The sequence below is a fragment of the Mesoplodon bidens genome (assembly GCF_964165515.1).
Source record: "Mesoplodon bidens genome assembly, chromosome: 3".
NCBI classification, from domain to species: domain Eukaryota; kingdom Metazoa; phylum Chordata; class Mammalia; order Artiodactyla; family Ziphiidae; genus Mesoplodon; species Mesoplodon bidens.
Genome location: NC_138178.1, coordinates 3190827 through 3216981, shown reverse-complemented (window position 1 = coordinate 3216981; position 26155 = coordinate 3190827). Strand labels below are relative to the sequence as shown.

Below are 26155 nucleotides of genomic sequence, written 5' to 3'. Positions count from 1 at the left end.
AAAAATACAAAAAATTCTCCACAGGATTTAAATAACAACAAGAGTTTCATAAGACAATACTCAAAATGTCCAGGATACAATCCAAAATTACCTGGCGTACAAAGAACCAGGAAAATCGCAGTGCCTGTGGGAAAAGGTGATCAAAAATGGCAACACTGAGATGACATAGATGCTGAAATTATAGGACAAAGACTGTAAGCCAGCTACTGTAAAGGTGTTCCAAGAAGTAAGGGTGAACACTCCTGAAAAGAGTGGAAAGATAAAAGTCTCAGCAAACTCTCATCAGCAAATAGAAGATATAAAAAAGAATCAAAAGGAAACTTTAGAACTAAAATTACAGTGACAAAATGTAAAAAAAAAAGTCACTCGATAGGCTCAATAGCAAAATGGAGATGAAAGAGGAAAGATCAGTGAACTTGATGATAGAGCAATGAAAAAAAATTATCTAATCTGAAAAACAGAGTTAAGTGATTAAAAAATAGAGTCTTGAGATGTGTAGGATAATAATAAAGTATCTTTCATGTCACTTAAGTCCCAGAAAGAGAATGACACAGAAAAAAATATTTGAAAAAATAATGTCTAAAAACATCCCAAATTCAACAAAAGACACAAATTAATAGATTCAAGAGGTTAACTGAATCTCAAATAGGGTAAAGCCCCCCAAATTCAGGCCCAGATCATGAGTTAAACTCTGAAAACTAAAATTTAAAAAAATCTTGAAAAGAGAGAAAATGTAACATGACTATAAAGGGAAGAATGATTCAAAAGACAGCAAATTTATCATTAGAAATGAAGGATTCCGTAAGGAAGTGGAACATTTTTAAAGTGCTAAAAGAAAGAAAAGCCTCTCAACCCTAAATTCTACATCCAGTGAAAATATACTTCAGAACTGGAGGTAAAATAAAGAGATTCTTAGATAAAAGAAATCTAGCAGAGTTTGTTGACAGGAGACCTCATCTAAAAGAACTGCTAGAAGGAGATCTTCACACAGAAGGGGAAATGATATTAGAGGGAAATTGAAATGTCAGGAATGAAGGAGAACATGAGAAATGACAACTACATATGATAACTACAACATAAAGGAAGGAGGGTAAAGGGACCCAGTGGGTGCAAGGTTTCTATATTTCACTTGGACTGGTAAAATACTGATTCTAAGTAGACTGTGAAAAGCATGTAACATTCAAATCTATAGAGCAAAGTAAGTCAGAAAGAGAAAAACAAATATTGTGTATTAACTCATATATGGAATCTGAACAAATTGGTATAGATGGTCTTATTTATAAAGCAGAGATAGAGACACAGATGTAGAGAACAAATGTATGGATACCAAGGGGGAAAGGGGGGAAAGGGGGGACGGGTTTGGGATGAAGTGGGAGATTGGAATTGACATACATACACTACTGGTACTATATATAAAATAGATAACTAATGAGAACCTACTGTATAGCACAGGGAACTCTACTCAATGCTCTGTGGTGACCTAAATGAGAAGAAAATCCAAAAAAGAGGGGATATATGTATACATATAGGTGATTCACTTTGCTGTACAGCATAAACTAACACAACATTGTAAAGCAACTATACTCCAATAAAAAATTTTAAAAAATAGAGCAGGGCTTCCCTGGTGGCGCAGTGGTTGAGAGTCCGCCTGCCGATGCAGGGGACACGGGTTCATGCCCCGGTCTGGGAGGATCCCACATGCTGTGGAGCGGCTGGGCCCGTGAGCCATGGCCGCTGGGCCTGTGCATCCGGAGCCTGTGCTCCGCAACGGGAGAGGCCACAGCAGTGAGAGGTCCGTGTACCACACACACAAAAAATAGAGCAACTACTAAAAAAAAAATCTATACAAAGAGATAGTCAAAAATGAAATAAATGAGTGAAAATGTAATACTAAAGCATATTCAAATGGTCCAAAAAAGACAGGAAAAGAAGAAACAGAAGAATGAAAAAACGGTAAACAAATAATATACAATTATAAACCTAAACCCAAACACCAAAAGTTACATTAAATATAAATGGTCTAAGCAAGCCAATTAAGGGACAGAGATTGTCAGAACAGATTTTAAAAAGCAAGCTCCATCTGTAGTTCTCTACAAATAAGTTATTTCAAATGTAGTGATACAGGTATGTTAAAAGTAAAAGGATGGAAAACGATATACCATACAAACACTAATGAAAAGAAAGCTAGGGTGATTATTTTAATATCAAAGTCGGCTTTGGAGCTAAGAAAATTACCAGAGATACAGAGAAACATGATAATGATAAGAGGTCAATTCACCAAGAAGACATAACAATCTTAAATTTGTATGAATCTAGCAACAAAGCTTCAAAATAGGTGAATGAGAGAACAGAAAGCAGAGGCAAATCCATGATTATAACTGGAGACTTCAATAGTCCTCTCACATTAATTGACAGAACAAGCAGACAGAAAAAGTCAGCAAGGATATAAACAACTAGGCAACATTAACAACTACCAGATCCAATTGACATTTATAAAACATTCAACCCAATCTCTTCCAATGCACATAGAACATTCATGAAGACAGATCACATCCAGGATCATACAACAAAACTTAACAAATTAAAAAATATATATAATACAAAGTATGTTCTCTTATCATAATGAATATAAACTAGATATCAGTAGAAGAAAGAGGAGAAAATCTCTAAACACTTGGGAAATTAACACACTTCTAAAGAATCCATGGGTCAAATAGAAAAATGAAAAACAATGTATCAAAATTTGTGGAATGTACCTAAAACACTGTTTAAAGGGTAATTTAAATTATTAAATGCTTATGTTATAAAATAAGGACTCAAATCAAAATTCTATGCTTCCATGTTAGAAATGGGAAAAGAGGAGAAAAATAAACCCAGGGCAAACAGAAAGGAAGAAGTATTAAGATCAGAAATCAATAAAATTCAAAAAAGAATAACAGAGAAGAAAACAATAAAAGCTTCTTTGAAAAGATCAATAAAATTGACAAACCTTAAGTAAGACTGACAAAAAAAGAGGGAAGCCACAAATTTCTAATATCAGGAATGAAAAGGGGATATCACTGAAGAGCCAGAAGATATTAAAAGAGTTATAAGGGACCACTATGAGTCCAAGGAGTAAACATTAAGATATATATTTCTGACTCTTAAAGAAGAGCTTATTCATATTTTTAAAAAATGAAAGTATTAAATGAAGGTATTAAATTGCTATGGATTTCACATATAAGAATAATGTTAAAAATGTCATTTTTAATGTGCTAGAAATTAGATTGTTTTTGTAATTACTTACACCTGAAATGAAAAATTTTATATGTCCATTATGAAATCTGTGAGGCAGTGCATAATCAGTTTACAAAATATAAATTTGGAGGATAGTAACCATACCTCTTAGGGTAGTTGTGAAGATTAAATCAATATAGTATATGCTTAGTACTGTACCAGGCACATAGTAAGTGCTATACAGTTGTGAGCTATTTTCCTTAAAGCAGTCCTGTAAGGTTAACATCTCTAACACACATGAATTTGAAAACTTTGAAGTGGACCATTTCCTCAAAACACTAGAAACTACTACAAGTCATCCAAGATGAGATGGTTAACCTGAATATTCCTATAACTGTTTTAAAAATTGAATTTGGAGTTTAAAACCTTCCCCCCAAACAATATAAAATTCTAGGTCCAGATGGTTTTACTTTAAATTTTTCCAGACATTTAATGAATTGCACTGAATTTAAATAATATTTTCAAGAAAATAGAAGAGAAAGGAAGACTTTTCTACTAATTTTATGAGGTCCACATTACCCTGATACCAAAATCATGTAACAATATTGCAAAAAAAAAAAACAACCCACCTATAGACCAATATCTCTCATGTACACTGGCACAAAAATCTTCAACAAAAAATTACCAAGTCATATTCAGCAATATATGAAAACACAATGACTAAGAGGGGCTTTCCAGGGAATCAATCTAAGGCTGGTTCCATACTAGGAAGTCCAGTAACGCATTCTACTGTGTTAACAGGCTAAAGAAGCAAAACTGCATGATCGTATCAACTGATGCAGAAAAAGCATTTGAAAAAATTTCACATCTATTCATGATGAAAACTCTCAGCAAACTAGAAATGAAAACTTACTCAGTTTGATAAAGAGCATCTACAACAAAGCTACAGTTAACATTATATTTAAAAGTAAAAGATCAAATACTTCCCCCTCTAAGATTGGGGAAAAGAAAAATGTCCACTCTCACCACTCCTGACATCTTTTAATAAAAAGAAATAAAAGTTATACAGATTAGAAAGGAAGAAAAACTGTCCCAATTTGAAGAGAAGACTGTCTACATAGAAATCTCAAGGAATCTACAAAACATTTCTAGAACTAGCAAGTCTGCAGGATACAAGGGCAACACACAAAAATGAATCATATTGCTTGCTATATAAAAGCAATGAACAAATGGAAACTTAATTAAAAACAGAACATTCACAATAGTTTCTCCCTTCAAAAATGAAAGACATAGGTTTTAAGTCTCTCAAAACATGTTAATGACCTGAATTTTGAAACTACAAAACACTGATGCAAGAAATCAAACAATACCTATGCAGGACAAGAAAAAAATCAACATACAAAAAATCAGCTGCATTTTTATATACTAACAGTGAACTTCCTGAAAGAGAAATAAAGGAAACAATCTCGTTTACAACAGTGTCAAAACCAATAAAATACTTAGGAATAAATTTAACCAAGGAGGTAATAAAAGATCTGTACACTAAAAACTGTAAAACACTGATGAAAGAAATTGAAGAAGACACAAATAAGTGGAAAGATATCTTCTGTTCATGAACTAGAAGAATTAATATTGTTAAAATGTCCATACTACCCAGAGCTGTCTGCAGATTCAATGCAATCCCTATCAAAATCCCAATGGCATTTTTTACAGAAATAGAAAAAAAAATCCTAAAATTTATACAGAATCACAAAAGACCTTGAATAGCCAAAACAATCTTGAGAAATAAGAACAAAGCTAGAGGCATCACACTTCCTGATTTCAAACCATACTACAAAACTATAGTAATAAAAACAGTATGGTACTGGCATTAAAAACACAGACTAATGGAAAAGAATCAAAGGCTCAGAAATAAACCCATGTGTATATGGTCAACTAATATTTGACAAGGGAGCCAAGAATACTCAATGGGCAAGAGATGGTCTCTTCAATAAATGGTGTTGGGAAAACTGGACAGTCACACGTAAAAGTGAAACTGGACTCCTATCTTGTATCACTCTCAAAGATTAACTAGAAATGGATTAAAGACTTCAATGTGAGACATGAAACCATAAAAATCCTGGAAGAAAACATAGGGAAAAAACTCCTTGACACGGGTCTTGGCAGTGATTTTCTAGATACGACACCAAAGCACAAGCAACAAAATAAAAAATAAACAAGTAGGAAGAAATACATCAAACTAAAAAAGCTTCTGCATAGCAAAAGAAATGATCCACAAAGTGAAAAGGCAACCTATGGGGTGGGAGAAAATATCTGCAAACCGTACATCTGAAAAGGGGCTACTATTCAAAATATACAAGGAACTTATACCACTTGACAGTAAAAAAACAAATAATGATTTAAAAATGGGCAAAGGACCCAAACAGAAATTTTTTTTCAAAGCAGATCTACAGATGGCCAAGAGGTACATGAAAAGGTGTTCAGTATCACTTACCATCAGCAAAACGCAAATCAAAACTACAATGAGGTACCACCTCACATGGGTCAGAATGGCCATCATTCGAAAGTCTACAAATAATAAATGCTGGAGAGGGTGTGGAGAAAAGGGGAACCCTTGTGTACTGTTGGGAATGTAAACTGGTGCAGCCACTATGAAAAACAGTATGGAGGTTCCTCAAGAAAATTAAAAATAGAACTACCACGTGATCCAGGAATCCTGCTTCTAGGTATATATCTGAAGGAAAGGAAATTACTGTCTCAAGAAATATCTGTACTCCCATGTTCACTGAAGCATTATTTACAATAGCCAAGACATGCAAACAAAGTGTACATCAACAGATGAATAAAGACAATGTGGTATGTATACACATACACACACACAATGAAATATTATTTAGCAGCAAAAAAGCAGCAAATCCTGCCCTATGCAGCAACATGGATGAAACTTGAGGGCGTTATGCTGAGTGAAATAAGTCAAAGGAAGACAAATACTGCATGATCTCACTTATAGGCAGAATCTCAAAAACATAACTCACAGAAACAGAATGCAGATTGGTGGCTGCCCAGGGCTGGGGAAAATGGGAGATGGTGGTCAAAGGGTACAAACTCTCAGTTATGAGTAAGTTCTGGGAACCTAATGAATGGCATGATGAATGTAGTTAACAATACTGTATTACAGTTCGAAAGTAGATCTTAAATGTTCCCGCCATACACACAGTGGTAACTATGTGAGGTAATGGATGTGTTAACTAACCTTATTATGGCAATCATTTCATAATAAAGACATATATCAAGTCATATTGTACATCTTAATGTTACATAGCAAATATATCTCAATGAAGCTGGAAAAAATAAAGATAGGGACTCCTGAACATAATAAAGATGTTAGTTCTCTCAAAATTGATCTACATATTTAACACAATTTAAATAAAAATACCAGCAGGATTTTTTTATATATATAAGACTATGCTAAAATTCACATGGAAAGGCAAAGAAACTGTAATAGTCAAAACAATTTTTAAAAAGAAAATTAAAGGTGGAGGAATGTCATTGCCTAATTTTAAGACTTAGGATGAAGTCACAGTAATCACATGATGTGGTGGTACTGGCAAAGGGACAGACCCACAGACTACCAGAACAGAGTCCAGAAACAGATCCTCACAATATGGACATTAAGTTTTGACACAAGTGCAAATGCAATTCAACAGAGAAAGGACAGTCTTTTCAACAAACAATATCAGAACAAATGGACATCCATATCCAAAAAAATGAACCTCACCTCAACCTTGTATCTTATAAAAAATTAACTGAAAATGGATCATAGATCTGATAAAAAAGTGAAGGACACAAAGGAGAAAATTCCAGTAGTCTTGGGGTAAGCAAAGAGTTCTTGGACATGACACCACAACATGATCCATAAAAGGAAAAATTGTTAGAGGACCTCAATGAACCTAAAACTTTTGCTCTGTGAAAGGCTAGGATAAGAGAATGAAAAGCTACAGGCTGGGAGAAAATATTTACTACAACTAAAAGGAACACTCAAAACTTAAACTAAAACCCTGTTTATATAAATGCACAAAAGACATGAACAGACACTTCACTGAAGGGGATATCCAGATGGCAAACAAACACGTGAAAAGATGTTCAACTTCACTAGCCATTAGGGGAATGCACAGGAGAACGACACATTATAAAAACACACTTATTACAATGGTTGAAATAAAAAATAACTGATAAAATCAAACAGTGGTGAGGATGTGGAGAAACTAGATCTTTCTGCATTACTGGTGGGATGGTACAGCCACTCTGGAAAACAGTTTGACATTTTCTTAAAACATTAAACATACACTTAACATTTTATTCAACTGTACCACCACAAGTTAGCCTTAGAGAAATGAAAACTGTTCACAAAACCCCACATATACACTAATGTTTACAGCTTTATTAATAATCCCCACAAACGGGAAACAGCTAAATGTCCTTCAATGGGTGAATGGATAAACTGTGGTGCATCCATATAATGGAATACTACTCATCAATGAAGTTACACTTGGAACAAGACGAATGAATCTCAAAGGCATGCAGCATGAAGGAAGCCAGACACAAAAGGTTTTATGCTGTGATTTCATCTATATGATCTCAAAAAACCAAAACCACAGTGACAGAGAAGAACCCGTGGCCACCAGGGTTTGCAGTAGGAGGAAGGTGTGACTAAAAAGGGTACAGTGAGGAGTTCTTTGCTGATGGAACTGTCCTGGGGGGTCCTTGGTCCTACAACCAAAAGGAACTGATTCCGCCAACCTCCAAATGAGGGAGGAAACTGATCCTCTCCTAGGATCTCCAGAAAAATATGCAGCTCTGTCAACACTCAGATTTTAGCCCAGTGAGATCTGTCATGGGCTTATGACCAACAGCGCTGTAAAACCGTACATTTGTGTTGTTTAAGCCATTGAGTGTTCTGGTAATTTGTTATGGCAGCAACAGAAAACCAATCAAGTGGTTAAATAGTCTTAGAGCAAGGAGAAGAAAGGGGATAACAGCTATTTGCTGGCTAGCCAAGAAGAAGATTGGGATGTAGGGTTCAATATCAGATACCATAGGTCTGAAAACCAAGAATCGTCAAGGAATTACTAGGTCCTGGCCTTGCTGGAGGCCATGGGAACGTTTATAGTCTAGAGGGATATATTGGGTGGGCCAAAAGGTTCCTTCAGATTTTAAGTAAAAATAAAAGATACAGTTTTCATTTTCACCAAGAACTTTGTTCAACAACATATTCACCTTTTTGTTCCACTACCTTCTGCCATTTTTCAGGCAACTTCATAATTCCATCTTTCCAGAACGTTCTCTTGAGCAAAGAACTGTTCCAGGTGCCTTTTACGGTCTTCCAGGGAATTGAAATTTTTTCCATTAAGAGAAGTTTGTGAAGACCGAAATAAACGGAAATCCGAAGGTGCAATGTGTGGTGAATCTGGTGGATGAATCAGAACTTCCCAGCCAGGCTGTAACAGTTTTTGCCTGGTCATCAAAGAAACACATGGTCTTGCGTTATCCTCATGGAAGATTGTGCGTTTTCTGTTGACTAATTCTGGACTCCTTTCATTGAGTGCTGCTTTCAGTTGGTCTAAGTGGGAGCAGTACTTGTTGGAATTAATCATTTGGTTTTCTGGAAGGAGCTCAAAATAGAGGACTCCCTTCCGATCCCACCATACACACAACATCACCTTCTTTGGATGAAGACAGGTCTTTGGTGTGGTGGGTGGTGGTTCATTTCGCTTGCCCCATGATCTCTTCCGTTCCACACTGTTGTACAGAATCCACTTGCCATTGCCCGTCACAATTTGTTTTAAAAACGTAACGTTTTCATCATGTTTCAGTAGAGAATCACATGCGGAAATATGGTCAAGAAGGTTTTTTCTCGCTTAACGTGGAATCCAAACATCAGAGCAATTCACATAACCAAGCTGGTGCAAATGATTTTCCACGCTTGATTTGGATATTTTGAGTATGTCGGCTGTCTCCCGCGTGGTATAACGTTGACCGTTGTCAATTATTGTTTCCATTTGATCTCTATCAATTTCAACTGGTCTACCCTAGAGCACCATCCAGCACGAAACTTGGCAAACCACTTTTGACACGTTCGATCAGTCACAGCATCTTCTCCATATACTTACTGTACAAATCTTTTACTGCATTTCAGTTGCATATAATAAAGCATAATACGCAGAAAATGTTGCTTTTTTCTTCCACCTTCACTATTAAAATGGCTACACAAAAATTCACCAGTTTTGATAAGTCTTTTTTTAATGCACGCTGAGACGACAGCTGTCACAATACAATCTAACAAAGTTGTTTCCAATGAAGTTAGAGACAACTAAGTGCTACTAGAGCCACCTTACGGAAAAACTGAACATTCTGGTCAATTCAATGTAACATGCCTATGAGAAGAAGGGAATGAAGGCTTTTACATTTAAAATATAAAAATGAAATACAAACAGATACATGAAGGAAACATAAAACATAAAGATAGAAATTTAAAATAAAATGAAGATTTGGAGGTCATTAAGTCAATTAGAAAGGGGAGCATGAAACAGAGAAGAGTTCAGTGCTGAAAGAAGCACCACAGAAGAGATCTCTAAGGATGTATCCTATGATGAAATTACATCCTGTTCCTCTATACATGTATGTCACGTAATGATGTTATATTCAATGTATATATTTTTTCTTCTGTTGGTCTATGAGGAAAAGAAAATAGCATAGTTTTCAGTCAAATAGATTTGGATTTAAATCTTGGCTTTCCATATTTAATGTGTCATCTTAACAAGATACTTAACCTTTCTGAGGCTCAGTTTCCTTACTTGTAAAATGGAGCTAATACGCTATCTCACAGAGTTGTTATAAAAATTAAAGAAAATGATGTTTGGGAAAGCAGTCAGCAGCAGGCCTGTACAGGTGCATCCACTCGGTGTTACTTCTCTGTGCTGATGTGTGAAAGTTGGCTTTACAGCTGAATGTTCATTATTGTGCCAGCCTTCCCAGCCCTCCAGTGTTTTTCAGAAAAGACGCGCATCTCTCAAAACCCAAACCAGACCTGAACACAAAAGCCCGAATGAAAGGTAGAATGAGCCTGACTCATCCTTGCCCCCAGAGTTCCAGGGATGGAGACCAGCTCTGTGATAAGGCTGCCGGCAACTTGGAGCAGATCAGGAGGACGGTGACGGCCATGCCCGAGGCCTTCAGGGTGGGGACATCAGACATTCTATCAGACAGGCGAAGGCAGGGATGAAGTCCAGAGATCTGGCCAGACATTCGACAGCGTATGCACTCTGTAAGCTGAATTATTACTACGTTTCAGTGTTCCTCCTTTTGTTCTATTATTGTTTATTGAGAAAAATCTTTTTCAAAACTCCAACTTTTTTTCCAGATATACTAATGAAACTCAAAGAAAAGGGGGTTTTGCCTCATTTTGACCAGGATTAAAAAATCCTTTTTGATTTAAAATAAGTTTAGGCTTATAGAAAAGAAAGATAGCACCGAGTTCCTGTATACCTTTCAACCAGCTTCTTACATAATCACCACACTATTATGAGAACCATTATAATAACATTAATGCCATACTATTAACTCACATACACATCTTATGTGACTTTTGCCAGTCTCCCCCCTAACGTCCTTTTCTTTTCTGGTTCAGAAATCAACTCTGGATCCCACAGTGCGTTCAGTTGTCATGTCTCCTCGTCTCCTCCAAAATTTGACAGTCCAGTCAGTCTCCGACAAGTCTTTTTTATGACCCTGACACTGACAATTTTGAAGAGTACTGGTCACTTATTTTGTAAGATGCCCTCAATTGGATTTTTCTGCTGTTTTCTAATGACTGGATTGAGGAAATACATTTTGAGCAAAACTGTCTCTGAAGCGATGTTAGTGCCTCTCACCAGCAGTGTGTGGTGTCAGCATGTCCTACTACTGGTGACAGTGACCTTGATCACCTGGTTAAGATGCCGTCAGGTTTCTTTATACTAGTTATTATGCCTTTCTTTATAATTGTCTGGTGGGGAAATACTTTGCGATTATGCAGATACACTTTTTTCTCATTTTACTTGCACCCACTAATTTTAGCATCCATTGATGGTTCTTGCCTGCAACAATTATTACCAAGGTGTTTGCCAAATGGCGATTTTCCATTCCCCTAATTACTTCTTAATTTACAACTGGAATTACACTGTAAGGAGGAGCTTTCCCTTCTCCCCCATGTATTAAGTATTTATATCAATATGGATGAATGGATATTTTATTTTATAGATTATAATCCAATACTATCATCATTATTTTGCTGCCAAAACTGTTCCAGATTTGGCCATGGGGAGCTCCTTCAAGGTAGCTCTTGTGTCCTTTGATATGCCTTCATAAATTTTTTTAGCACTTTTTTACTTATGTTCCAGGCTTATCTCATATTCCCCCCCCACTCAGTTCTAGAATCAGTCATTTATGCAAGGAGCCTTGGTACAATCATTCTATAGGAGATGGTATGTGAATCCCAGATCTGCGCACTAGATACACTCACTGCTACTGGCTCTCATTGCTTCCATGCCTTCTCAGCAGACAGAGCTGGGAGATACACATATGTACCCTAACACCTGCGTATACCCATGTGTAATTTTGTATTTATCTTTATAGACATAAAGAACCATGAGTTCACTCTGGTACCTCTGATTCTAGTCGGACACCACAGGCTTTATTCTAGCCTCCTTTCTTCCCCTTGTTTGTAACTTCTTTCTGACAGTGAGAAATCTGGGTCTCATCATCCTCAACAAACTTATTTGTTCAATTCCAGTGTACACTTTACACATAAAATAGTTTCAAAATAATGCATACCTCTGTGAGTAGCTTTTTTATTAACTAGAGGGAAAATGAGAGGGACTGGGGGGGCAGTGTGACACTTGTCTGAGTGTATCTTTCTGCACAGCACACCTTTACAGCCATGACAATGTCCCTGTTCCCCCCCCACCACCAAAATAAATCACTCAGCAGACAGAATAAAAAATGAAATACAAGCATCAACAAAGGAACCTAGCTGTATTACAAATGAATTACATCACACACTGAAGTGGGTGGGGAAGACAAGAAAGAACCTAAGTAACTTGGAAAGCAGTGCTCGGAACACGCGCAGTAGAGCTGATGACAAAGGAGCTGCACACACTGCTCTCCAGGCAGCTCGTGTGTTTGGCTGGGGTTTGCAGGAGGGCAGAGGGCACGGCTGAGGCTCACACTGTGGGCACAGCCCAGGTTCCTCCGCCAGGGCTGTCTCTTAACACTTAGGTATTTAGAGGCACTTAAATATTACTGTTGCATATTAGCGCAAACGGAGTGGGATCCCCTTACAAGTAGAGCTAAAAAATACCTCTGTGGTCATCTGGCCCAGTCTTTGCATTTTACAGACGCAAAAGAGGCGCTCAAGAGGCACAGCAGTACAGTGAAGACATGGAGCTGCGTGGTGAGCTTTGTCCACATCACACACCGTCCTTGGTTGAAAAGCTTCCAAAGAGTAGGTAAGGCCGAATCTTGAGACGTGAGGATAATTTGGCTCGATAATGAGTTATATAGCGATTGATGCACTGTTTGCACAGATTACTTATACTATTTTATTATAACTTGTATTCAAGAAAGACTTATTGCTATGGACTATAAGATCAGAATTTTAGATGTTTTTATTTTAGAGAAGTTTTCACTGACTTGGCATTTTTGTAAACACGTATATTTCTAAAGAGTTTAAAAAACTTCAAGTAGAAAAATGGTTAAGTCACTGTTACTTGGGATCACTGTTTAAACATTTAAGCATTTTAAAGCATTAAGAAATAGCCAATCTATTAAATAATATTTTATACTATTGGATTAGTTTCATATACTTTTTAGAAGCTAAAAAAATGAGGGGCCTATAAAACAGGTGTCTCAAAAGTTAAGAGCGTATATATTTAAGAACGTTTAACTGACACAAGCATGAGAATTTTTGGCTGAACCACAAGAAACTCTTGTCAGATAAGTATGACATGTTGGAACACTGCCAGGTTACACTATCTTCCCTAGAAAGAAATGTCAAGTTTATAGTATTTTAAAACAACAGGGCTTAAAGAATCTAGAAATTTCATTTTTAGAAGTGAACATGTCCTACTTAATTTAGTATCTACGATGAAACTATTGCGTCTTCTCTATAATCTAAGAACTTGATCCTAACTTGAGATTTCACTCCCAGATATGAATAGATTTTTAAAGGCGCTTACTGCATAATTAACATCTCGATAGCATATATTTTCCAATATATTTAGACCCTTGATTTGCACTCTGCTGCAGCTGTGTATCAGTTTCATGTGCTGGTCTCTGGCACAGCTAAATGTCACTGACTGCTTTCTTCTTTACTGTTTCCCGTTTTTCTTAAAAGTCTTTAAAGTAACTAATTGGCATAGATGGTGTGGCTCCTGTAGCTTTCCTTCCTTGTTCTTGTTGTTTGTTTTGTCACACTGGGTAGTCGTTTATTAATAGGATGCACCAAAACAGTAAAGAACACAGACCAGCAGTGGAGCTGGGTCTCCTGGGAGAAACGGTGGCCAGGCAGGGGGACTGTCTGCCTCTGGGAGCTCCACTGGCCGTAACTCAAGTGTTCTGCTTCTGCTCCAGGATCAGGATGGTTTGGTCAACCAGGTCCAATATGACAGATAATTTTTCAAATTCAGCCACAAGGACCATCTTGAGGAGCCATAAAACAATTCAAGGGTGGAAGTCTCTGGATTTGAGGCCTCATTACATGAACTTTCATTTGAATGAATGATTAAGGGCCACTTAATGGTAGCCAACTGAAGAAACCAGTACCAGTTACTAACCTGGATATTCATGAAGTTAAATTAATTTATTGAGGATTCTGAACCAATATTCCAGCAAAAAGTCTTGGTTGCCTTGCATTCCTGGGCAGTGTTGCAAATCTGCTGTGCCCCTTTTCACAGATGAAATTCTAAACTCTAGCAGTGGGAAAGGATATTTTTAAGTGGTGGAATGCCAGAATTATCCAGACTTGAGGTTTTCAGTGGCTGATACTGATTTTTCACTTTGGTCAAAACTATTTCTCAAAAGTACGGTTTTATGTGTATTGGTTTGTTCTACTTGGTCAGGCAAGATTGTTTTGAACATGGTGTGACACACATAAACCTTTATTTACTTATTTAATTAGCTGAGGTAAAGCCTAGAAATTAGCCCTTTATGTTGGTTTAGAAATATAGTTTATTCATGAAAGGAATGTATCTCCAAATTGAGGGTTTTTTCTTTAGAGGAGTTTTAAGTAGTTTTCAGTGTCTCTTTAACATATGTTCTCTAAACAATGCATGTTGAACAATAATGGCTCAAATGAAAATAGTTATGTTCAGGTAGGAATTGATGTGTAATTCTCAATACCCTATGACTTGAGTATCAAATTCACCATAAGATTTGGTCAAACAGAACTTGAGGTAGCTTGTACACAATACAAATTAGAAACTATTGATATTTACTCTGTTTCACTCATTTTACCTGCCCACACTCACGTCTTTTGCTTTGTCATTGCACGTCATTGGAAAATCCAGAAGAGGATATTCTACCGCATGCCGTCGTATGTTCACTCTTGCCACTGTGCTGTCTTCCTTCCTGACGTCCCAAGACTTCTTTTCTGTCACGTCCTTTCTGTTCAGATGAAGAGCTGCTTTTAGCCATTCAGTTAGCGTAGGTGTGCTGGGGACAAACCCTCTTAGTGTTTCTTCATTTGAAAGTGTCCTGATTTCTTCTGCATCCTTGAAGGATCCTTTTCAGGATATAGAGTTCCAGGTTGACAAGTCTTTTCTTTAGCACCTGAGGTGTCCTCTTTCTGGCTGGCTCCATGGTTTCCTATGAGCAGTTTCTGTCACTTAAACTGTTTTCCTCTAAAGGTAAAGGCATCTCCTCTCTCTACCTTCAGGATTCTTTCTTTGGCTTTAGTTTTCTGGAGTTAGCCTATGATGCATCTTGGCCTGGGTCTCTTTGGATTTATCCTGTTTGGGGTGTGGGTGCGCGTCTTGCCACTTTTTGGAAAATTTCAGCCGTTAATTCTTTGAATACTTTTTCAGGCCCGTCCTCTTACTTCTCTCCTGGAATTCTGACGACAGGCACATCAGATCCAAAGGAGTCGCTTAGGCTCTGTCCTTTTTGCAGGCTGTCTCCTTCTGTCGTCCACGCTGGGCGATTCTCCTGTTCCAGCTGCAACCTCGCTGATTCTCCTCCCATCTTTCCACGCGGCTACAGAATCTGCATGCTGAGGTTCTGAGTTTCAGTTATTGTATTTTTCAGTTCTAAATTTTCATATTTTCTAATTCTTTGTGGAGACTGTATCTTTTAGCTTGAAGCATGCTCACAATTGGGAGTTGAAGCACTTTTATCACATGACTGCCCACGTCAGATAATTCTAGCATCGTTGTCACCTCAGTGCTGGTGTCTGTTGATTGTCTTTTCTACTTCAGTTGAAACTTTCCTGGCTCTCAGTGTGACAAATGAGTTTTGAATGACACCTAGACATTCAGCTACTCTGTGGGGAGACGGAGACCCTGGATCTCCCGTGGGAAGGCGGGCACGCTCCCATTCTGGGCTGTGGTCGGGGAGGTGTGGGCTCCGCCCTCAGCCTGTGCTCCCCGCCTGGGGAGAGGCGCTGCTCTTTCTGGCTGAGCGGGTGGGGTCCAGGCCCCTGCCAGGCTCTCCTGATCCTGCTCTGGCTGAGAAGGGTGAGGCGGCTCATTGCCGCGCTCCACGTGGCTTCCGCTGGCCCTGCGGGCAGGGGTGAAAGCCTTCAGTCTCCACCAGGCTTCCTAGCAGGAGCAGGTGGGATGCCTGTCACCACTGGGGGCGGTGGGATGGAAGGCCAGGCTCCCGCGTAGTTTCCATGGTGTTTCCGTGGTCACTGCTGCTGAGTGGGGACCCAAGTCCCAGCTCCCTACTTGGTCTCTGACATCACCATGGGGGGAGGTTCCTTTCAGTGAGTGTGGAAGGCTGGGCTCCCCACTAGCCTTTGCTGGTGAGGATGGGCAGTGGGGCTGCAGTCTTCCTGTGGCTGGACTAGAGCAGTTAGTGTCCACAAGCCGCCTTCTTACCAGGTGTTGAGTTTCTGATCCACGAGGGACACAGTGGCTAAGAGAAAGCCCAGGGGACTCACTGCTGGGTTGTTCCTCGGGTCCTGAGGCAACTAGCCTGCCTTCTTCCCTCCACCTTCCAGAGTCTTCTTGTTTACATGTAGTATCCACAGGTTTTGGCTGTACTTAGCAGAAGAAATAGGGAAAAGTATATCTACTGCATCTTACCAGAAGAAGTCTCTATAGTTCTTTTTAAAACAGTTGATAAAGGATTAAGTGATTGTCTTATTTTACTACTTCCTAGATGCCTTATACATGGGCCAGCCAAGAAATCTCCTTAATCTCTATTCATATTTTATATAAGAAAAGTTTAAGAAAAGAAAGAAAGCAAAGTGCCACCCAGATGGAGCTTCCAGGTTGCTCAGTTTCAAAAGTAAATTTACAAAGAGCAGAAAGAATGTCACATAACCAAGGATGAATATAGGAGTTTAGACAACGTAAGGTCCAAACAGTGTCAGGAAGATAAAAAATGAAGAACTAAAGCTCTCAAAATATTAAGGAAAGCAAGGAAGGGAAAAACATTTTCTTGAAACTGATGGTATAATTCATGAAGATTAGAAATAAAACAAGGAAAATGTCTTACGTCTTAACTCATTCACTCACTTGCAGGAGATTTCGTAAGCATCTAATACGTATTAGGCGGTAGTGGTCACCGACAGAGATCAGTATGATACGGCGTGTGGCCTCAGGAGTGTTTGGTGGAGCAGAGTGATCAGTCAGTCACGGCACGACGTGGGAGAGTGACAGACAGACGCAGCTTTGCTGACACTCACTCACTGTGTCTGCAGGGGTCAGACAGTGGGTCACAGAGGAGGAGACAGGCAGGACAGAAGGACACCTGGGAGAGGGGACAGGATACGGGAGCCTAGAGGAGTGGGCTGGACACAGGGCGTGGTGCCGCACCCGGCCTGGGAAGACGTGGTGCAGCTGGACCGTACCGGCCCTGGTCTGTCATGTTGCAGAGTCGGGATTCAAATCCCACAGGCAGCCAGGAGCTAAAAGAATTAGTTTTGATCTTCTCTTCCAGAAAGTATGAAGTTCAAGAAGCAAAAGAGAATCAAACTCATGATAGATACATCACCGAACAGGAACACTTGGGTCTCCTGGCTCATACAAAATTATTTTCAGAAAATATAAAAGACTTTGAAGATAAATCACTGACCTGATCACTGGTTATGATCTTTGAGTAACAGTGGAGATTAGGAGATATGGACAAAGTCATTCAATTTGCATAGTCTACCTTTGACTTCCTTTTGTAAACTACAGATCAGAGATATTTAACTTCCATCCTGAGAATGTTTTCTAGAATAGATTATAAAGGTACTATGTTGTCTGCACTTAAGAAGAAAAAGAAAACATTGACCACTAGCATTCGGGATGGGTTCAATGAAAAAAAGTCATATAAACTGGCCTCATATCCATTTTTTAAAGTATTACTGGGAGGCATGGTCTCATATGATATTTATTTTTGAAGACATGGGTGGATTAAAAAATGGTTGAGGGCTTCCCTGGTGGTGCAATGGTTGAGAGTCCGCCTGCTGATGCAGGGGACGCGGGTTCATGCCCCGGACCGGGAGGATCCCACGTGCCGCGGAGCGGCTGAGCCTGTGAGCCATGGCCGCTGAGCCTGCGCGTCCGGAGCCTGTGCTCTGCAACAGGAGAGGCCACAACAGTGAGAGGCCCGTGTACGGCAAAAAAAAAAAAAAAAAAAAAAAAAAAGGTTGAATAAATTTATTTAAAAGTGGTGGTTTAGAGAATGATGGCAACAGAAGAAAGCTAGTGCCACTAGGTCTGTCGTTGGCCCTACTCATCACACTTCTGGATGACAGAGGGAAATGGACATGACAAAAGACAGAATCAGACTCAAAAACAGATACCAGTGGGACTGGTTCCAACAAGATTATGAGTAAAAAATGTGTCATAATCAGCTCCCTCCAAACCTAACTGCAAAATGGAAGAAACCATGGGATCATCTTAAACCCCTCTTCCTCTCACAATCCTGATATAATCCATCAATAAACCCTAGTGACTCTACTTTCAAAGTATAACCAGAATTTGGTACCCCTCACTACCTTTACTTCTCCTGTCCTGATTCAAGCCACTGCCCTGGAGGGTTGTAATAACTCTGTGCCGGTCTTTCTGTCCCTACCCTTGACCTCTAGGGTTTATTCTCAATACAGCAGCCAGAGTACTCCTTGTGAAATGAAAATCAAGCCACTCCACGTCTCCATTCAAATTCTTCTAATGTCTCCTCATTTTAACAAGAGTAAAAGTGTGTCCAGTAGCTTCTAAGACCTCTCAGTGCTCTGGCATCTCACTGCCTCTCTGGCTTCATGTCTGCGGATCCCTCCCTCCCTCCCTCTGCCCACGAGCCTGCTGGCCAGGCTCCTCAGACGCCAGGTTAAAAATCACAGTGGTTCCGGGACATAGGCACACTACTAAATGTAAAATAGATAACTAATAAGGACCTGCTGTGTAGCACAGGGGACTGGGGGACTCGACTCAATACTCCATAATGGCCTGTATGGGAAAAGAATCTAAAAAAAAAAGAGTGGATATCTGTAGATGTATAACTGATGCACTTTGCTGTACACCTGAAAGTAACACAACAGTGTAAATCAACTAGACTCCAATAAAAAAAGAGAAATCACAGTGATGTCCTGTGGCTTTTGTGTGCCCCCTGATAAGAAGTGACAAGAAGGGTGCTTTACCACGTTATTCTTTGCAAAATCCCACACCCTCAGTCTAATTATGAAAAAATACCAGACAAACCAAAATTGAAGGATGTTCTACAAGTCCCTGACCAGTACTCCTCAAACTGTGAGGTCATGAGAAACAAGGAAAGCTGAGAAACTGTCACAGACCGGAGGAGACCAAGGAGACCAAACCAAATGCAATGTGTGCCCTGGACTGGACCCTGAAACAGGAGGATGTGAGTGGGAAAACCTATGAGATCCAAATAAAGTCTGGAGTCTAGGTAAAAAAAGATGGAGTCTTCTAATCCATGAACATGACATATTTCTCCATTTACTGAGGTACTTGCTAATGCCTCTAATAAGGGTTTATAATTTGTTCATGTGGTCTTCCACATCTATTTTCATTTTTTAACTCTTGCTGATATATAAGGATGACTTAAATTCAGTATATCATTTGTAGTCAGCAAATTTGTCAAATTCTCTTACTAGTACTATAATTTATCTGTAGATTCTTTTTTATATATACAGTTGTATCGCCTGTAGATAACGAGAGTTGTTCTTTCCTTTTTAACTGCTGTCTTCCTGGGTCTGTTCAGTCTTACTGCGCTGGCAGCCCCTCCAGAAGAAGGCTGAGGAGAGCGGTAAACGTCCTAATCACCAAGGAAATGTTCTCATCATTTTGTCATTAAGCATGATGTCTGTGATAGATTTTACATAGACATACTTCCTTAGATCAAGGAAGTACCTAATTCATTAGTTTTTATGATATCCATTCACAGGTACTGAGTTTTAATAAACACTTTTTTTTCCTGTGTCTGTTGAAGTGAATTTTGAGTGTTCTCCTTAAGTCTGGGTTAAAGTGGTACTTAAAAATTTTTTTTTAATTTTGTAAAGATATTTTCTTGATGTGGGTCATTTTTAAAGTCTTTATTGAGTTTGTTACAGTATTGCTTCTATTTTATATTTTTTGGTTTTTTTGGCCACAAGGCATGTGGGATCTTAGCTCCCTGACCAGGGATGGAACCCACACCCCCTGCATTGGAAGGTGAAGTCTTAACCACTGGACCACCAGGGAAATCCCTAAATTGTTTTAAATGTTATTCTGACCTTGCATTTCATACATGTACATGCATGTATACTGTATCGCTAATATCTTGTTTGGGATTTCTGTGTCTGTGTTCTGAGCAAGTCTGTAATTTTCCTTTCTTATACTTACCTGGTTTGGTATCAAGATTATGGTAGCCTCATTTAAAGAGTTGGGGAATCATCTCTCTTACACTAGTCTTTGGAAGCACTGTCTAAACTTCTAATTATTATCTCCTTGAATATTTAGAAGAATTTACCAGTGATGTCATTTGGGCTAGTTTTCTTTGTAGAGGAGGAAAAAGTTTATATATCTATACACACACACATACATACACATATCAAATTATCATGTAGAAACATTTACTGTTTTTTCTTTTGGTGTACAGTTCTATGAATTTTAACACTGTAGATTCATGTAACCACCACCAAAAACGGGATACGGAACAGTCCCATTATCCCCGACACTCCCTGGTGCTATCTGTCCCTTTATGGTCACACTTTCCCTTTAGCCCTTGGCAACTACTGATTTGTTATCCAGCATACAGTCTGTCTTTTTGAAAATGTAAGGTACGTGGACTCAAACAGTATATAACCTTTTGAGATTGGCTTCCTTCATTTAGCATAAGGCCTTTGAGATTCATCCAAGTTGTTGCTTGTATCACTAGTTTGTCCCTTTTCATCACTGAGTAGTATTCCATCTCATGGATGTACTGCAGTTTCCTTACACTTTCATCTGTTGAAGGGCAATGGGTTGCTTCCAATTTCTGGAACTTATGAATAGAGCTTCTAACATCAGTGTACAAGTTTTCGTGTGAACCTAAGTTTTCATTTTCCTAGGGAACATACCCAGGAGTGGGACTGCCGGGTCATATGCTAAGTGTACATTTAGCTTTATAATAAACTGCCAAACGGCTTCCCAGGGCGGCAGAGCATTTGCAATCCTACGAGTCTCAGCTGCTCCGTGTCTTCACCACTCCTTTGTGGTGAGGTTATAGAACTATTCCTGGTTTCCAATTCTTCCTGAGCCAGTTTTGGCTAAGAATTTCTAATATCCTGTCCCACATTTCCCCTGTAGACTTGTTAATGTCTGTAGTATCTGTAGTTATGTCCACTCTTTCATTCTTGACTTTAGCTATTTATATTTTCTTTTTTCCTGGATCAGTCTCATCAAAGGTTTGTAAATATTAATGTTTTCAAAGAACAAAGTTTTGCTTATGTTGATTTTTTGAACTGTAGGTTTATTTAATTTTTTTCAAAGCTTTTTCTTTTTTGATGTGGACCATTTTTAAAGTCTTTATTGAATTTGTTACAACATTGCTTCTGTTTTATGCTTTGGTATTTTGGCCGCAAGGCATGTGGGATCCTTAGCTCCCCGAACCAGGGATCGAACCTGCACCCCCAGCATTGGAAGGCAAACTCTTAACCACTGAACTGCCAGGGAAGTCCCCTGTAGGTTTATTTTCAATTTTATATTATAGTTGATCCTTGAACAACATAGGTTTGAACTGCACAGGTCCACTTACACGTTGACATTTTTCAATAGTAAATACTACAATACTAAGCTATTTGCAGTTGACTGAATCCATGGATGAGGAACTGCACGAACGGGGGGACCCGCATGCACTGAGGGACTGCAGGCATGGGGGGCCAGTACACACGGTGGGGACCACACAGGTGGTTGGGGGGAACTGCAAGCACGGAGGGCTGACTAGGCTGCAGGGAGGGTCGGCACCCTGACCCTCACGTTGTTCAAGAGTTAACTGTACTTACTTTGTTCTCTTTTCTTTTACTTTCAAACAACTCAGTTTGCTGTTCTTTTTCTAAGTTCTTAAGATAGATGCTTATTAGTTCATTAACTTTTAGCCAGAAACTTTACTAAAATATGTACTTAAAACTCTAAATTTTCCTCTAGAAACTGCTTTAACCACATCCTACAAATTCTGATATAGAATATTTTTACCATTCAGTTCAAAATATTTCCTCATTTTCATTATGATCTCTTTATTGATCCATGAACATACATTCAAAAGTGTGTTCCTTAAAACTCCCAAACATAATATTCTATTTAGCTTATTTCATAGTTTAATTGTATTGTGTTCAAGGAACATGCTCTATATGATTTTATCCTTTGAAATTTGTTGAGATTTGCTTTATGACCCTGTATATGTTCAATTTTTACTAATATTCCAAATAGCTTGAAAAAATACTTATTTTGCAATTACTAAGTACACTGTCTGTGTATCTTTTCAAATCTTCCATATCCTCATTGGTTTTGTGTGATTATTCCATCCATGACTAACCAAGGTATGTTAAATCCTCAGCAATGACTGTATATTTGTCTTTTTCTCTTTGTAGATTGTCTATTTTTCTTCATATATTTTTGAGGCCTTGTTATTAGGTACAAACACATTTAAAATAATATCTGATCAGTGAATTTAATCTTTCATCATTATAAAATGATCCTGTTATCCATAATAATGCTTTTAGCCTTCAAGTCAACATCATCTGAAATAAATTTAGCTACACCCACTTTTTTTGTGAGTATTTTCAGGGGAAATACTATCTGTTTATCTACCTTTACCATGTACTTGTCATTTTCTCTGTTCTTCTTACACCTCAGACCTCTATCAAGGATTTCTCTCTTCATGCCTAAAATATATTCTTTAAGACTTGCTTTAATAAGGGTCTACTGAGAACACATTTTCTGTTTTCATTGCCTGAAAGTTGTCTGAAATCGTCACCTCCTTTCTTTTTTTTTTCTTTCTTTTTTTTTTTTTTTTTTTTTTGCGGTATGCGGGCCTCTCACTGTGGTGGCCTCTCCTGTTGTGGAGCACAGGCTCCGGACGCTCAGGCCCAGCGGCCATGGCTCACGGGCCCAGCCGCTCCGCGGCACGTGGGATCTTCCCGGACCGGGGCACGAACCCGCGTCCCCTGCATCGGCAGGCAGACTCTCAACCACTGCGCCACCAGGGAAGCCCCGTCACCTCCTTTCTTAAAAGATATTTTGTGAAGTACAGAATTCTGTATTGGCAGGCATCTTTTCACTATGTCTGGCTTCCAATGTTTTCACAGAGAATTCAGCTGTCAGTCCAACTGCCACCCTCTCAAACATAATCTGAATTCGGGGGGTTTACTTTTAAGAGTTTTATTTTTGTCTTGGATAATCTGTAATTTCACCATAATGTGACTGGGGATAGATTTATTTATCCTTCTTGAGATCCACTGAACTTCTTGAATCTGTGGTCCAGTGTCCTTCATCAAGACTGAAAAAAATCTCAGCCATTATCTCTTCAAATACTGCTGCTTCCCTGTTCTCTCTTCTCCTAGAATTAAGAGTAGAAGAAACTTCTATTCTATCCTTTATGTCTCTTATCAGGATTTTTCTATCTGTCTCTCTGAGTTGCATTTAGTATAAATTTCCCCCTATATTCCAATTCATTAATTCTTTCTTCAGCTCTGTTTACTTCAGTGTTAAACCTATCCTTTGAATTTGAATTTCTATTATTCTATTTTTTTAATTTTTAGAAGTTATATTTGTTTCTTAAAATCTGTTGGTTCTACTGTATTTTATTCTACCACAGCAGGTAATTTCAAGTTTGCATATGTTTTCTTTAAACATGACAGTCATTTTATAATCTGTATCAGATAGTTAAAGTCCTTATGGGTCAGTTTCTGCTTCCTTTTGTTTCTGGTAATTCTCACTCACGTTGCTGTCTTCTTGCTGAATTATCTGGGAAACTTCTACAGTGCTAAGATGAAGGTATGTTCCTCCAAAAGATTTGGCTTTGCTTCTGCTTGGTGTCTATGGGTAGGGCAGCAGGTCCACTTTAGACTCAATTATGGCTTGAACTTTATCAGGCTGCCCAGTAATGTGAATCTGAGCTATAAATCAATGCATGATAGCTTGTGGTTACTGTTTCTCAGAGACAATCCTCCATTCCCCCAGTTCCTAGTCAAGGCAATTTTGTTTGCTAACTCCTGAGGATGGTAGGGGTGGTAGAGGGTTTGCTTTTAGTTCATCATAGTCAGGATGCAGTCCATACTAGGGGAGGATCTGCTACTAACTCTTGGGTGGTCCAAGGCTTTGTTTCTTCTCAGAGGCCTGAAAACCACATCTTAGGTTACCCTTGTGAGGCAAATGTCCTCGAGGCCAAAGAGTCTTCTATACTGTGCTCTGCTGAGCTCTATGGCTTCCTGTATCCACTTAGATATATAATCTGTTAATGTCTTACTATCTAGTTAGCTCTTTAAATCTTTCAAGAAGATTTCTTTCTTTATTTAAAAATTTATTATCATTAGTTATTTTCAGTGAGAACACTGGTCCAAATAATCTATCCGAATGTATTTTCAGAAACAGAACCTCTTCATTGATTTTTTTATCTTTCTTTTTACCTCTATCTCATTCTCCTGATCTCCCCCTTTTCCAGACAAATCATTTCCTTCTTGCTTCTGTATTAAGACTTCAGATCAATGACACCAATGGATCAGTTCTGGCTACCAACAGTAAATACTTAAGAAACAGCTGCTCCCCAAAGTTCTGAGCTCAGTATTACAATTTAACAGGTTATCAGCCCTGCTGTTAACCAACTGTGATAATAAATAAGCAAGTTAACTTCTCTGGGTTCTACTTTCCAGAAACCTGGGAGTTATGTCAGCCTTTCTTTCTCAATTACACAGAATTACATGGAATCAACCAAATTCAATATATTTTACCCCCTACATTTCTGTCAAATCTCTCCCTTTTATTCCCATCCCAAGGCCCACTTCTTTAGTTCAAAAACCCTCATCACTGCCTGAACTATTAAGCCTCTTTACTGAGGACACTACCTCCTGCCTCTAGACACCCCTGTTCCTAGGATTCTTTTTCCATATTGCTACCAGACTTATTTCTAAACTACATATCAGTGCTGTTATTCTCATAGCTTCAAGGATAAAGTTCAAATTCCTTGACTTAGCACATGATGCCCTTCATAGTCTTGCCCTTGTTTACTTCTCTGAGCTCATTTTCTGCCAACCCCAGTTGTCCAAATCTTTGTGGTTCCACGTATGTCACACCTTCTGCTGCACAAGCACCTCCTCTGCCTCTGCTCTGCCTGCTGAACCTCCACTGGTCCTCTGTGACTCAAGCCCGGCGCTGTTTCACTCGGAAACCCTTCTAGGACTTCTACTCTCTCAGGTGTAGGTGTTCCTTCCTCATGTTTCCACATAACTCTTAAATTTACACCTACATCGAACTATACTGACTTTGTGACTTATTTCCCTCTCCCACATTAAACTGTAAGCACTTTTCACACAGACAGTCTCACTCCAGTTTGCAACCCCATTCCTGCAGAGCTGCTGAATGGACAGTTGAGTAACGCCATAAAACGAGGGGCTGATCACGTGATTCCAGAGGCCCTCTGTTAGCTATAAAATTTGTTAACTCCTGTCACCCTGTGCCTACTCTTTGGACTCTTAGCTCAGCTTCCACATTTGGTTACCCAGATTCTTGGACCTGCATACCTGACCCGTTTCCCCTGACTGTGTAGCCTGAGTTTTGATATCCTGTTGAGATGACTTTCCTGAATTTGAATCTTGCTGGGCAGCTTCTCTGCCTGACCTTGAATGTGGTCCCTTTACCTGCTCCTCTCTGCCTCTGCTGATGCCCCTGAGCCCGATCCCCGACCCCTCTAATTCACAACAGCTGCCACGTCCACATCCTTCTGTTTTTATCCCACTGTTGCTTAAATTCTCACAAGATAGGCTAAATAGTTTATTGGGAAAAGTAGAAAGGAGACATTTTAGAGCTGGAAGAAAAAGCACCTTCATCTGACAGACGAGGAGGAAGGTCAGACACGATGCTCGCTCACTGGAGGGCACTAGTGGGGGCTCCTGCTTTCATTGCTCCTTCCACTCAACCAGGCTTTACTTTTGTAAAGGGTTCACTCGCGGAGAAATTTAAAGCAAGTGAAAGAACCATGTGGTGGGGGGGGATGGAGATGCTTA

The 26155-nt window shown here is 39.0% G+C and overlaps 1 protein-coding gene across 2 annotated transcripts in view; it reads right to left on the bottom strand.

Annotated features, from left to right (window-relative positions):
* Positions 1 to 26155, bottom strand: part of ZEB1 (zinc finger E-box binding homeobox 1) — a 195329-nt gene that overhangs the window by 54541 nt on the left and 114633 nt on the right. The window lies entirely within an intron of this gene.